Raw genomic sequence first — 15,823 nt, forward strand, 5'->3', positions numbered from 1 at the left:
TGTGACCAGAGGGTAAGACAAAGGCAAGGAATTCTTTTTCCTAAGATTCCGCAGGAGAAATTCTCTTTCGCCTTCCCCTGTTTTCTATTCATGCCTCCTTTTTTTCTGTTCTGTCTTTTCTCCTCTTCTGTCTTAATCTGGTTCTTCCTCTTAATCCTCTTTCTTCCTACTCAGCAATAAGTAACATTTTAGTATTGCCCTTTATAAAGGGCTGCACTTACCACATCACCGCAGCCTGAAAACAGCCATCTCCCTTCATTTTAACACACACAGCTCAAACACGCTAACCGAGCCAAGATTCAAAATCAGACCCCACTTCCAACGCCACGCTAACTCAGGAAATGCTTCCCTCCCTCCCTTGGAATCGCTTTTCTCTGTTTTCTTCCACTCCCTTCGAATCCCTTTCTCCATTTTCTATTTCTTCTCCATTACCTCAAAACATCGTCTTCCACCCCACCCCCACTTCCGTCTCAATGCCAAGCCTTCCAGTAACCTCCTTCCTTCTCAGAGGTCCCAGGGCCACTCCCTCAGGCCCAGTCTCCCTACAATGTCACCAACCCTCCCAGCCAGGCCACCGTCTTCCTTCACCCCACAGCAAAAGCACCTCCGTCTCCTGCAGTGCTAACAGCTATTTCCTGAATTAACCACAGGGCGGGCTGGAGGGAGATCTCCACTGTCCGACTGGGGGTGCTTTCAGAGTCTCCCCTGCCCGCTATCTCTCCCCTCACCTCTTCTTCCCTCATTCCCCTTTTCTCTCTTTAAATCATACATATGCTTTGAATGGTGGTTAGGTTAGCACTTCAGTACTCTCACATTTGAAAAAAATAATAATCATTGGAACACACAAATTTATAATATTACTTTCCCCTCTTTCTTTAAAGTTTATTTTTCAATTTCTTCCATGAGCAAGAAAGTGAGAGAGAGAGCCCCTCCACAGGGCCCTCACCCCTCCATGCACCGTTCTGTCCGAGAGCACTCCCTCCATGGGCCCTCACCCCTCCATGCACCGGTCTGTCCGAGAGCACTCCCTCCATGGGCCCTCACCGCTCCATGCACTGTTCTGTCCAGCTGCTAACTGTGGCAGGCGTGTCCCGCTCAGGAAAGTGCCACACAAACCCGAACCTTTCTGGTGGGTCAGCCCCGCCTCTCAGAGCCCTCTGTCACAGCATGCGGCCCTCCAGTCCCCCCATGGCTTTCTTTCTAACCGTGTTTCTCTCCCTATGACGGAGTGTGGTGCGTGCACACGTGCCTAAGGCAGGGAGCAGAGCGCCCTCCTGGGTCCGTGCCATGGAGCCCCTCCTCGGTCCTCCAGCTGGTACGATCTTGGGCCCCTCCAAAGCGCCTGGCATGCTTCAGACACTGGGCTGGGGACTGAGATCTTGGCCGCTGTGTGGGGTCTGGCCTCTGCTGCCCAGCACGGCATGGCGAGGGGCAGCCTTCCTGCCCTGATGGTTCAAGGGGAATATTGCAAATCTTGTTTTTTCCCCTGGAATGATCCTTCCATTACAAATTTCTGGATGAATAACGTGCTTCCCCCAAAAAAGTGGAGGGTGCCCATAAAATCCCTAGGGACCACTTCTTGACAATTCCGTTTGGAAAGCTGTGTGCTCCCACTTCAGTGGTGTCAATTATTCCAATTACGAACTGGGAACTGAGGTTCAAAGGCAGACCCCTACGACTGTGAGGATCGAACTACTCTGATGACAAATAGTTTCTTTTAGATGATGAGGCTCACAAAGGTCTTGGACGCTTAATAAATACATGGACGTTTTTCTATTTGACAAACTGAGCATTTGGAAACGCCTTCTCTTTGTCCCACCAGCTAAACAGACTCAGAGTCACTTTCTAAATTCCAAACTGCAGTGCTGACTCTCAGACTGGGTTTGGCCCAGGGGAACCAGTGAGAAGGTGTCCAATTAGAATGAATATGGTTATCGTTGTGATAAAAGGAGATGGTTTGTCACGAAATCAGTTTATTCCTGAGAAGAAATTGTGATCAATCAAGTACCAGCTGAAATTCACGTACGGCAGGGCGTATTCAGGTCAATAACCAGGAGTTTAGAAAGGAGGTGGTGTCTGTCCATCGCAGGAACGTGTCTGTCCATCGCGCAGCTGCCTCTCCCCTAAGCCCTGCCCAGAGAGAACCGCTCAGTTTCCATAGTAATACTGCAGAGCCATGGCTCCTGGGGTCGTACGAGGGAAATAAAGGACTATATTTGAGTCGTTGGCGCGTAGAACTTTCTCTGTTACTGCAGGCTAGCAAGAACTTCTTTCTCCTTCCCTATTTGAAGAGTTACATATCAGCCAGGACCAGCTGGTGGCATGGTGGTTAAGGAGGCTGGAACCCACATGGCCAACTGACTGGTTCGACTCCTGGACCTGGTGGCTTGAAAAACACGCTGGGCCTGTGTGCGTGTGCGCCCACAATCTCGAGAGGAGCAGGACGGATTGCAGTGTGGCCAATGCCCCCACCTCCCCAGAAACCACTCTCTCCCTCTCTGTCCTTGGACACACATGTGCCCTATAGCAAATTATAAATAAACAAGTAAATAAATAGATTGACGTAAATTTTCAGAATAGCTTTTCCAGCCAAGTAATACCCTCTTCCCTGACCAATGGTGGAAACTTTGCCACTGTCTTTCATGATCACAACTGTCCGAAGGGGTCAGGGCACACACGCCTCCGGCCCTTCCACCATGCATCCTTCCCTACCTGACAGCAGCGCAGGGCCACGGCTGCTTCCACCAGAACCAGAGCTTCCAGAGCCAGCACGGACTCTCCTTAGTGAGCTCAAGACCCGTTCAGTCCCTGATATACACCTTGAAGCTCTGTGTAAGTGTGAGCCTGAACCATATCTCAGTCATGACGGGAACTTTTCCTATTTGCATTGCTTTTCTTCCCTAACTCTAGAAAAATGCTTATTTCTGTAACGAGGAAGAAGAGAGCTCCCTTTGTACGCGTGAGAGAAATGTTTGGGGAATCCTAGAATGTTCATTCCTGAGCCCACCTTTATGTAGAAATAACTGCAACAGGAGCTCTTCTCCCTGCAGTTAAAGAGCGTTCGGAAACCCGAGCCAGAGGCAGGGTGGTGTCACTCTCAGAAGGGCGTCTAAGCCCTCGCTCCCTTTTCATAGAGAATTCAAAAGCAGTGGGGAAGTGCCGCTGGACCTATCAGGGCGCTGCTAGCAGACAGCCTATTACAGTATTTAATAAAAACAGAAACAGCATGCCTGTCACAGGCTGTAAATCCGACCTCCCGCACGCTTTCAGCAGTGTCAAGCAGCCCTACCGGAGCTCCGGGTAACTAACCTCAGGCATGGCTGTCTAGCGTGCCTGTCACGCCTATTGTCCTCCCGAACTCTCTCAGACATTTTGAGCAGGGAGTTCTAAAGCCATGAGTAGGCGAGGGTTGTGACATCGAAGGTCCTCTGTGGCTCGGGCACGAGAGGTCATGTTGATTCCCGGCGGCTGTCGGAGGACTGCGCTGGATCGCCGTCAGGAAAATTGAGCCTGGCTTTTGAGGAAGATGTGACAACCACCGGAGGTAGGAGCTGCGTGGAAACAAAGGGGTCTGTTGCTGGGCTGTGCTTTTGTTTGCTCAGCCTGCGCCGTGCAGGCTGTGAATTGCAGCCAGGTGCAGCCGAGAAGCAGGAAGGAGAGGGAGAGGAATGGGAGACGCCTGCTTAGAGAGACGCGGATGGTGCTGTTTGTGGTGGAGATACCTCGAGGGCAGGCTGGCTCGGGGGTCGGGTCGCAGCCCACTGTGTGTGCTCCCCACGTCGCGTTCCCATGGAGCAGAATGCTCAGCGGTCACGGAGGAAACGGTCGCTCCTGATCCGTGTGCCAGAGCGCTGTCGGCAGGGTTGAGTGAAGACTTTGGGGGTGGGAGACATGAAGGTCCAAGAAAAATAAGGAGAGGAAGCTGTTCTTAGGACCTGAAACCTGTTAGGTAAATATTTCATCCCCGTGGTCAATGTGCTTTGATGGCCACAGTCTAGCTCTTAGAGGGGGAAATTGGAAGATTATGATGGATTTCCCCGATAAACAACTATTTAATCTAGTAAAAAAGAAAATTGGCTACCTTCATCCGTTTTCATCTTGAAGGGCTGAGCCACGCTGTTCGCACTAACAGCTTTGCTAAAGCAGAGCAGGAGTTTCAGACTGAGGGGGGGCTTGCTGTCCCTGCTCTGGCTTTGAACAGCTGCCGGGGCTGCAGATGGAAGTGGTGACTCGCTGGAGGTTATGGACCTGACGGTTCACAGGTTTTTTAATGAACAGCATAAAAGCACAATTCTCCTTGAAAGGAGAGAGGGCAGCTGGGCTCCAAAGTCCAGTGGTAAGGAAGAGGTGGGTTTGCAGAGGGACTTCCCCCGCCGTGTCCTCTATGGGGACCAGCACAGCTCCACCAGAGAAGGAAGTGTCAGGGACAGGCGGGGTCTGTAAGCAAAAGTAAAACCATCAGAAACAAATGTCCCTCCAGCACGCTCCGCGGCACGAGTCTCAGCCTTTGTCATTGCACACGACCCTCAGTGTCAAATGGCAGACAGTGAGTGGATTTCTCGGTGCTGTTGTGATTTTCCCAGTGGACTTCAAAAACTCCACGATGCAAAGATGCTACTTTATATTGTGAAAAACTCTCCATTCTGTTCATTTCAGAGATGCATGAAGTAACTGTGTATTTACCAGAGAATGAAATAGTCTTTGAATGCATCTAAAACTTCCTTATTAATGCAGTACCAACTACACAGAAAGGTGGAAGACAATGGGCATATGTTTGTTTTCAGCTCAATACTAGAATTAAGGCCAAGCGGGGCTTTGGCTCCTCTCTAGCACTGCCGAGTTCGTGCATTTGTGAGCTTCTGCGTGTAAACCTCCCATAGTGAGTGGCATCCTGGGTGAAGTTGTGCATCTGTTTTGCCTGACTCTGGGCTGGGTGTCACCTGAACCAGTCCAATTTTCTTGGCTGATTTTTGCGTGACTAAGAACGCATGTCCATGAAGTGACATGTGACATACCTAGTGCTTGCGATGGTCCGACTTCGGCTCTGCGTCTCCGTGGCCAGTGAGTTGTGTGACCTTGAAGAGTCCACTCTACCCAATCAGGTTCCCCACTGAAGAGTCCATAGAGGGAGAGAGCTTGGAATACCCGAACAGGGACTGCCTTTGACCTTGTTCTCAGATTTACAACTGGATTTTATCTCTATTGTTTTCACTATTTTCATTCATTTTAAAAGAACTTTCCAGGGCTCTGGTCCCACCACTATCTCTTGAGCCTGATCCCATCAAAGACTTAACCTTAGGAGCAATTCCTGCCGTGAAAGTTGTCAGTAGAAATTTCTTTGTTGTGATCATGCTCATGGCACGTCACTGGTACACTCGAGTGGCTTTTTCGTGCACCTAAGGGGAAAAGTTCCTACGGTAAGCCCTGAGGTGTGTCAGACTGAGCCCCACAACACGGACGCACAGGAGAGACACAGTGGCTCTGTTACCCTTGTAGGCTGTGAGAGAAGCCAAGCCGAGCAGTTCGGTCAGCGTCATCCACTTTGCCTAGTCATTAGTTTCGTTCCCACTCGCATGGCTAGGTACCCGCCGGGACGTTTCAGACATCCCCCCTTAAGCTTTGGCTACATCGAGTAACGAAAAGCGAACAGTTCTCCGGCTGTCCAGAACCAGTCTGGACTCTGCCTAGGCGTGGAAGTAAGCAGCACGTTAGCCAGACGTGAGTTCCCAGCCGTCATGATAGCACGGCCATGCTAAAGGTCACCGAGACGCTCTGCACCCAGAGCTGCCCTGCTCCGTCTCTCACAGCATCCTTCCGCTTTACCGGAGATCACGGATTTCCTGCACTAGCACAACTTTTATTATTTCAAATCCCTCTTTCCCATCAAAGTATGGTGACAAATGATTTTTCCATAAATATTTTCACTACTACATCCAATAAAAGAGCAGGCTACAGTCGTCTGTATGACATAAGTTAGTGGTACTAATGTATACGTGTGTACGAAAAAATTGGCAAAAGTGAGCCAAAATGTTAATAGAGGTTACCTTGCTGTGCTGTAATGAGTGCATCTTATTCTCTTTATTCACCTGCATGTTTGCGACTTTTTGCCAAAGAGCATGTGTTGTAGTAATAGTCACAAGTGGACTTACAGCATGAGTCCCATCTCCATTCCAGCCATGTTGCGGCGTGGCCCACCACCCTCATACCATGCACGGTCCCCTCTCCCAATGCCAGCCCTTCATCTGTGTGAGCATGAGGCTGAGCAGGGCCGCCACGCCCTGTCAGAGCCCTTCCTCCTGGGTCTCTGGGTACATCCGGACAAACTCAGCATCACCCTTTCTCAGTGACTGACTCCTACTCTTAGAGCCGATTTCCTGGGAAAGGAGCTGTGTGTTACGTTGTGTGTGCGTCTTTCATTTCCCCTCAGCTGATAAGCAGAGAATTTGAAAATCTTCCTTTTGGTTCCTCATTACCTCCTAAATCTTTAAACGTCGGAGTGCATTCTTGCGCAACTATAAACCTCTTCCTTATCTGTACTTAAGCCCTAAGTGAGTGCAGTTCATCTGCACACCTTAGGAAGAATCCTTCGCGGACAGCTGACACCTTCTCATCCTTCACCTGGATTCCCCTCAGCCTCCAGGCTTGCAGACCCACCCGCACACGGCGTTCTCACTTAAATGTCGTACAGGTGCCTTACAGCCAACATGGTCGAAATCAAATCTCGGAATTTCCACATAAGCTGTCATCTCCCCACATTTTTCTCCATGTGCAGAAATTCCATAGTTCCACTCGCTCAGAAGAAAAACCTTGGAGTCCTCTCTGGTCCTGCCTTTCCTTCGCACATTGGAGAAAAGCCTGCAGCCTCCATCTTTAGCCTCCAGTTAGAATTCGGTTTGCTCTTACCTCCACTGCCCCATCGTGGGCACATTATCCGTTCCCAACGGCTCTCAGGTTATTGCTGTGGTCCCCACCGCTGGTCTCTGGCTGCCTCCCAGCAGCCAGCACCCACGGTCGTCTCGAACTGAACTTAAGTCCTAGCTTCTGCTTAGTGTCCAGTGTCTTCCCAGCCAACCACAGATAAGAGCTGAAACCTCCCAGTGGCTCCCAGATTCTGGAATGATCTGGTCCCTGTCTGGCCTCTTGCTCCTGCTCCCCTTTCCCCATTCCACACCAGACACCTTGGCCTCTGGGTTACTCTGAAAATCTGCCTAACTCTCAGAGCTCAGAGACCTTCACTTTGCTGTGCTACTGTCTGGAAAGTTCTCCCCGAGTCACGTGACTGCCTCGCCTTTCTTCAGGCAAAATGTCACTTTATCAGAGAAGACTTCTCTGAAAACCACCTTCCAAGTTCCACTCCTTCGCACACTTCTCATTCCCAGGCAATGAATGCCGCAGTCTCCCCAGAAAGTTCCACACTAAGTCTGTGCTGTCCGTCTCTCCCTGCTGGAACTGAGCTGTAAAAGCAGGCACTCTGCTCTGTACCCTGGTGTGTGCACGGCACCTTGACGGGCTCTGTTACAGAGGAGGCCCTCAGTAAGCCAGGAGTTCAAGGTGGGAAGTAAATGTTACCCCCCGAAGTCCACTAGCAGGGTTAGAGTCCCACAAGGTTTCGAGGTCAGGATCAGAGCTCTGTCTTGCGACACTCTGTTGATTTTTCCAAAGAGAAATCTGGTGAACACCTTCAAGAAAGTCAAGGAGACTGAGCGAAATGATTTTCTTTCTTCCTCCTGTATAGGATGGAGAAAAGTCACATCACTGACTCCAATCTATGTCAAAGCAAATAAAAATTCAATTTGCCTGAATTCAGTCTTATCCAAAAGATGACTCCTGTTTCAAAAAGGACACCTTCACAGAGCTCCTGTAAACTACTGCGGGTGTAGACATGGCATGTATCTCTCTGCATTCCCCTGAGGAGAAGAAGTATGCTAAAACTGGGCTGGAAGACAGAGTTGGAGTCAATATGCCTTTCTGAGAGCATAGGCTCATAGCCGGTGGCAACTGAAATCCACCAATAATAATCAATAATCGTGTCATTTCGATCCCCTGGAAACTAGGATGGCACCGTCTGATGGCCTGTTTTTCTTGTTTTGTTTTCGTTTCTTTACTATAGGGTACACACGTTCACTGGAGGACAGAGAGACACAGGGAGACAGAAAGTGAAAAGTCACCCCCCGGGGGGATGACCGCACTGCAATCCCTTCTCCTCAGTTCTCCTCCTGGGGTTTGGGGCACGCACGCACATGTGTCTGGCCGGGTCTGAGACTCACCCCACGGTCGACTATGTGGGCCTCCAGTGACGTAACCATTACGCCATCTGCTAGTCCCTCATGGTCTGTTTAACAATCCATAAAATGTATATTTTTAAATAATTAAAATATAAAATAAATTAATCTTATTGTTTAAATTGGAAAGAAATATTAACATCCAATTTTTCTAGAATTTTTTATTCTCTAGAGAAGTAATGTGATGTCATGAGGACACAGCATCTGAAACTAACGCAAGCTTTAAGAATAGATAAGCTTGGGGCCAGCAGGTGGTATAGTGGTTAAGGTGCTGGACTCCCATGTGGTCAACCATGGTTCAAGTCCTGGATCCAATGGCTTTAAACTCACACCAGGCATGTGTGTGTGTGTGTGTGTGTGTGTGTGTTTGCCAAAAATCCCAAGAGGAGAATAGAGAAGAAAGAATTGTGGCACTCACCCCTGGGGATCTTAGCTTTCTGTCTCTGTCTCTTTCTGTCTCCTTACCAAGTACACGCACTCTAAAGAAAAAAATCTCTCAAAAAATAAATAAATAAATAAGAGGTAACCTTGGTCCAAAACTCACCTTCCCTAACCTCATAGCTATGTCACTTTGGGCAAGGTTTAAAAGCCTCACGGAGCCTCAGCTTGTCCACTGGTAACCGGTGATAGCAAGCCTACCAGCTCGGGTGCTGATTCGGCGTGATCATGTATACCACCTTACCACCAGAGAACCCGTCACAGAGAAGTTACAGGGAGTCCTCACTGCCATTGTCATTTCACCTTCGCTGCACGCCTTGGCAGAAAACACTAGTCTCCCCACAGGACAGAGACGGAAGTAAGGTGTGGAGAGGCTCGTCGGCTTGCTCAAGGTCCAGGCCTTAGGTAGCGACGGGAATTCACTTTTCCTTCATCACAGAGTCCAGATAAACAGAGCTCCAGACCCACCACCTTCAATGCTCAGTATTCAGTGCCTGAAGGCTGTCAATGACAAGAAGTTTTTTAAAGGAAGGAGTTATAGAAAGAGACTTGTCTTCCCCCATGAACAATACGAATGCCTCACGGACTTCTTCCCTGAAAGAAGGGCTCAGACTTCTGTGAAATAACTGAGTCCAAGTTTGCAAATTGAGAGACCTCGATCTCTAGACATGCCGTCCAACAGGGCACTAGGAAGCCAGCCTCACAACCCGGAATACCTGGGTTCGAATCCCATTCCTGCCTGTCGCCAGCTGTTTAACCTGGCCGAGCCTCCCTTTGTTGCAGGCGTGTACACAGGAGACGCGCAGAGCTCCTGGGCTGTGAGGACAGGGTCACCTAGGCCTCGCCCCTCGACCACGATGGGCACAGCACACGTTGCCCGCTCGCATTTAACTATTATTATCTAAGGTCAAAGCTGTTTTTAGAAGGGTGTTAGTAATGGTATGACATTGAGAGACTTGGTTTAACTATCTCTTGTAGCTTTTACTTCCTGGTGTCACATACCTCGAAATTCATTCAGTAGTTACCGTTTAAGACTCACTGACATGGGTGCCACACGGGAGTTCAAGGCTTTGGGGCATTTGAGCAGAACTGCAGATGGGTTTTCCTGAAATACGCAGCATCTGCTCAGCTCTTAGTATACCCAAAATGAGAGAAAGGGCTTCGGGAACTCAACGCCGGTTTTACAGATTCGTGTACCCGTGACGTCAGGGCTCCCCTCAGCCTCGTCAGGTTGGTCTCAGCATCCCCAGGTCTTCTCTGTTGATGGCCGAGTCCCAGGAAACTGACCAGTGCACGGCTTCAGTGCGTGACTGCGTGTGTGAAATTCTCGGTTCCCGTTACCGACGACCTTACACAGAGCATTACTAACTTTTTGAATGCAAGGGATGTTTTATGTATTTGTCAATAAAAATATCATCACCTCCAATTAGGCTACTGAGAACCTCTCCAAAACTGATTTACTATGTAGGTAAAAGCTTCCTTTTCTTCAATCCTTCATCCTACACCAAGTATCTTCTCAATTTTCAGATCCCCGAAGCTCGCTTTGTGCAATTAATGGTCGTATTTTTGTGGATGCTTTCTTTAATAATTTGTCATGTCTTAAATCTGCCTCTGGAAATAGAACTGACCTCGATAGTAGTATCTGTCTTCAAAAGTGGTGATATGCCTCGGTTACAAAAGGTCACAGATTTTTCAGGTTTGGTTTAAAAACAACGATAACCTCACAAACTGCCGCTCCTTTTTGCTCCAAGAACTCCTTGCACGTTTTCCGCAGTGGCACTTGCTACACTGTGGCGGTCTTCGCTGGGCCAGTCCAGCCCCCATTCCCTCCATTAAGCTACAAGCTCCGGAGAGGTTGTGTCCTCGTCACCGTGCGGCTGGTGCCTAGCGCAGTCCCCGGCAGAAGCTCGTGCTCACAGTGTCTGGAAGGAAGGTAGCAATGATTTCCACGGTCGTTTCTCAGCACTCAGTTTGACCTGGAGGGCAGAGGACAAGGTGGGCAAACCAACAGAGCGCCGCATGGACTCTGCCGACAGTGCCGCGCCCTGCCTGCTTCCAGGCTCTCCCTCGCCCGCCCTTGCCCCTCTCTGCACATGCTCAGGACCCTATCAGGCATGTTTGGCACCTTTTCCTCCCCTCCCCTCTGCTGTTGCAAAGGTGGCTGCCCTGCCTTTCTATGTGCGTGGTGGGCTCTCCTGTCTGAAACAGCCGACGTCAAGGCTGACAGCTCTGACCGCAAAAGGATCAACCCCTGGTCGTCAAAGCCAGGGTGACAGATGAGCCTGGGTGAGAGTTCCGCTCGGGGGAGGGGAGGGAAACGTCAGCTGTCAACATGCCAGGCATGCCGACTTCTCTGGAAAGAGGGAGAGGGTGCTTACACGGCTGGACAGGAGGCTCCGGTTTACACTGCACGGCACTCGTGCTAGCTGGGCAGCGTCCGGTGGCCACATGCACCTCGGTGTTTTCCTGAGTGTGGAACTAAAACCTCAGAAGATTCTGGACTCAGAAACTGATTTTCAATTTTCAACAAATGTATTCTATGAGTAGAAAAGGGTTTTTGTTGTTGTTTTTGTTTGGTTTTGCTACAGGATACATGCACTTACCAGAGGGAGAGGGGGAGAGAGAGAGAGAGAGAGAGAAGGAAAAAGCGCCCCTCGTGGGGCACGGCCATGCCACAATCCCCACTCCTCCATCTCTCCCTCCTTTGGGGACTTCGGGCCCATGAGCAGATGTGCCTGGTGAGTTACTCAGCCTGCTGTGTCCGGAGCTCAGCTGCGCCGTCAGCCCTCCGACTGCCCTGACCACCAGGCCACAGGGCAGACAGTAACCACAATTCTAAAGCATAATGCTTAGCCCAATAATTCTGGTTGTGTATTCACTGAGAGCAGGCACTGTGTTTTCATAACTCTCAGGTGAGTGGAGAGATCTGTGTTAAATATACACAACCTTTAAAAATAACTTTTTGATTAATATGCGGTCTGTTCTTCGCCCTGTCCCAGAAGTAAAATCGTATTGGAGAAAGCAGCACCTTGCCTGTATTTACTGGGCTGCTCGGTTAGGGATTTGAGGGTCTACACGCACATCTGGGTGCCACTGAGTCGGCGAGCGCTGAGAGGCAGTGGGGCTCCCTGGGGAGGAGGACCCAGTGGGACCCGGAGTTGTGCTTTTCGTAGGATCGTATTGCTCAGGGCTCTTCTGTGATGGGAATGCCTGACAGAACCAGTCCACGTGGTGCTCTTACAAAGCCGCATTCAATTTGGAAACTCCTCAAACTAAAACCCTCACTATGCCGTGTACCTGGGAATCCCACTGGGGTCCATGGCAGAGCTGAGGTCTTCATCAGCGATGATTTTGCTTGGTCAAACTTTTTAAGTCTTTTTTATAATTTTTTTACTAGAAAGTTGATAAAGGTCAAGCACCTGACTGCACAATTCTGATCCACAAAGGCAAAATATCTTTCAAAGTGAAACTCTTAGAAAATTCAAAATGGCCCACGATTCAGAGGCAAACCCAAAATCTGTCTCCCTTTGCATCAAATGCAGAGAACTGCTGCCGTGGACAGGCTGCGGAAGGCACGTTATGGGGGAGGGAGACGGTTGGTAAGTCTTGCTCAAGATCCCTCGAAGGTGTTGAGTTTAGTTCGCATTAGCGTCTGGAAGTCTGGGACAGTCTGAAGGACACATGGCCCCGTCCAGCCGAGGCGACGCTCCCGCCCACGGCTGTATATCTGTGGTCCTTTCGGAACCACTGTTTGCCTTTGGCCCTTTCCCAGATTAGGACGGAACAAACAAGCAAACCTGACTTCCGGAAGAAAGAACCCCTCACTGTGGAGCAGACGATGCAGGGCCAGCCCGGTCTCTGCCCGTGAGCAGGACCAGGGCTGCCTGGGCTCTGCTTCCCAGCGGTTCTGTTCCGTCCCGTGCAGACAATGCAAGGTGACGTTTGCTTTTACAGCATCAAAATAGAACGGCATAGGAGGCATTCTCTGTCAGACCGAATCAAAAGAAGTTGAGAAAAGGAACTAAGGTTTATGTCTAAAGAAGGAAGGTTTTCATACCTATCTCCAAATTTTGGAAAATCTTTTCAAGGACAGGGAGAGACTGAGTCCCGACCCTGAGAAGACTGATGAGCATCTGTCACACTTGCTTCTCGGCCTTCTAGGTCTGCCTCGCCCTGACAGGAGAACTTAGTGTCTGCTGAACTAAAGCTGAAAAGAAAAAAATGGCATGAGGGAAACAGATGCGGTCTGACTGATATGCCTATAGGGAAGCTTGTCTAGTGTCTGAGCTTGAGCTCAGACACGCGACGGTGCTGGGTATGTTCGCTGGAAGAACTTCCCGCGGCCCGTGCACCCACTCAGCAGCCTGTTCACGGTCTTACAGCATTCTCCATCCTGCCCCTCAGCGACAGCCCTCACTTCCTGCCTGTTTTCATTCACTGATTTACTCCTCGTTCAGCCAGGGTCTGTTAGGCCTCCCCTGCAGACCAGGCACCGTGCCAGGTTCTGGGGTTGCAGTGCGGAGCAGGTCGGCGACAGTCCCCCCGTCACGGAGGTCACAGTCCTGGAGGAGAAGACATTGTTCAAGCAATCTCACAAATCAATACGAAATTACAAATGCAATAAGCACTAAGAGGTTTTTAAATTGGCGACATTAATGTAGCAAAGACGTCAGGGAGAGCTTCTCTGAGGAAGAGTGACAGAGACGCTAAACGCAAAAGCATGAAAGTGAAAAACTGAGCGAACAGAGACACAGCGGGAGTCGGAAGAGAAGCTTTTTAGGGGAAGGAGAAGGCAAGGAGACGCAGTCCCAGGCACGGAGCCGGGCGTACTCACTCACCGCGTGCCCCACACTATCCAGTGTGAATGTGTGTGCGTGTGTGCACATGTGTGTGTGCACACGTGTGGCCATGCGTTTCCTGCGCTCATGGAGCTTGCATGTTAGTAAGAAGCACTAAAAGATCACAATCATAGATGAGGACAAAGAGGAAGCCTGTCACAGAGAGCAGGTGGGGACTGTGCTGACGGGGCCAGCGAGGGCCGAGGGCGGGGGCTGCAAAGGCAGAAGCGGCAAGGCCAGGCAGGACCCTCCTGGTCCCATCCAGGGGTTCTCACGTTATCCCAGGAGCCAGGGGGAGACACCCAACGCAGTAAGCGGGGTTAGTGACGTGACTGCTTCGCAGATTACCCTGACCGAACAGTGGCGAGGGGGAGCTGGTGCTGAGTCTGGCCAGAAGGTAACCAGTAGCCTGGGAGGTGGCCGTGGCCGTGCAGTGGCGGGCCGCGCCCCGGAGGACACGCGGTTAGAACGCCGTATCCTAACACGCGATGCCTGGCAGGTGAGCGTGAGAAGAGGTGGGCACAGAAGACTGCAGTCTAGTGAGGCGCTTTCATCAGAACGCGGAGACACTGTCTCCCCTTGCCCCACTTTCTTGCTCCCTGTGCACTCTCCGAGGCACTGGTTATGAACCAGGACAGGCCGCGCTCCTGTGAGTGCCCTCGTCACCTTTCCAAGACTCCATCTGCCATTAACTTGGTGTCTCCACGGCCCGCGTAGTCCTTGCTCACTCTAGGGCGTTCAACACCAGGAAACATCCTCTCTGCATACATACATACATATGTACACACGTACGCACATAGATGTGCATGTACCTGGGAAGGGACTTCCAAAGTGTGCCATGAAGGGAAATGGAGTAGGAGCTGATTTTGGTGCAAAAAGGTTTGACACCTGCTCCAGACCTGACCTGGTGATCAAGGTAGCTGCATCCCCATGGCTCCCCTCACAGTTTGAGTCCCAGACCTGATACTTTGAAAACACACCAGGCACGTGTGTGTGCACGCCCCAAAGCCTAGCAGGAGAGCAGGGAGGAGAGGGACTGCAGTTCATGGCCATGCCCCATAGAGGGTGCTTTCTCACTTTGCCTCTCTGTCTCTCTCTGCTGAGTTCAGGCACCCTCTGGCAAAACTTAAAAAAAAAAAAAGAAAGAAATCTTGCATAATTTTCATAATGTACATTTTCCATGAACATTTTTTTCCCAGATATTTTTCCTATGGGGTATGTGTATTCAGTGAAGAGACAGACAGACAGGGTATGAAAAGGACATGAGAAATCACCCCCCAGGGGGATGGCTACACCACAATCCCTTGTCTTCCATTCTCCTCTCGGGATCTTGGGCACGCACACAAACCCAGCATCAGTTTTAAGCCACCGGATCTAGGACTCAAACCGTGGTTGACTATGTGAGAGTCCAGCGATGTAACCATTACGCCATCTGCTGGTCCCTCCATGAACTTTTTAAAGAACCCGTGTATGTGTGTGTTTCTGTATAAAATTATTTTTTGAAACCTTTTTTCCCCTTGACGTTATTATACTTAACTGCTCAACCTCCCAGGTCCCTTCCTATTCTACAGTGCTTTCCCATAGTTTCTCCTTCATTGGATTCTCTTTTTCTTTCTCTCTTAAAACCTTTCCTATTAGTCGCAGTACCCACCCACACTTACACATGAAGCCCTCTCTGGAGCTGTGCCTTGACCCCCAAGCCTAGTCCTGTGTTGCCAGCTTCCTGGTAGACAGCCACCTGCAGCTGCCATCTTTAGACTGCTGAGTCACTTGGTAAAGCAGGGCTCTGCTCAAGACCAATAAACTCGCCCATCTCATGTCTCTCTTAATAGCACCACCAATCCTGCAGATTTTAAAACCAACAGCAGTGTCTGAACCCTCCTCCAACTGCGGGCCTAACTGGCCTATGCCCTGTCCCTGCAAAATACCTTTACCTCTTTTTCTCTCTCCCTACAAATAGGGTTCCTTTAATCCTGCATCCTGATGGTTAAGACAGTTTGCTGAGCCAGCACGTAGAGTGGAGTTTGAGGCACTGGATTCCCACATGGCCAACAGCGGTTTGAGTCCTGGACCCAGTGACTTGAAACTCACGCCGGACACATGCGCGTGTGTATCCAAAATCTTGAGAGGAGAATGGAGGAGAAAGGATTGCGGCATGGCCATCCTCCCTGGGGAGTGATTTCTCACTTTTCCTCTCACTGTCTCTCTGTCTCTCTCTGACAAGCGCAGGTACCCTGTGACAAAAATAATAATAACAATAATTTT

At 50.1% G+C, this 15,823-nt stretch overlaps 1 protein-coding gene across 1 annotated transcript in view; it reads left to right on the plus strand.

Annotated features, from left to right (window-relative positions):
* The first annotated feature begins 3,332 nt into the window (after nucleotides 1-3,332).
* The window catches only part of KCNMB2 (potassium calcium-activated channel subfamily M regulatory beta subunit 2), a 177,047-nt gene continuing 164,556 nt past the window's right edge, over nucleotides 3,333-15,823 (plus strand). Inside the window, exon 1 of the mRNA XM_006162723.3 lies at nucleotides 3,333-3,544. The gene's annotated coding sequence lies outside the window, so the exon portion shown is untranslated. The remainder of the gene's footprint in view (nucleotides 3,545-15,823) is intronic.

This window comes from Tupaia chinensis, unplaced genomic scaffold (genome assembly GCF_000334495.1).
Source record: "Tupaia chinensis unplaced genomic scaffold, TupChi_1.0 Scaffold140400_1, whole genome shotgun sequence".
Lineage (NCBI taxonomy): Eukaryota > Metazoa > Chordata > Mammalia > Scandentia > Tupaiidae > Tupaia > Tupaia belangeri.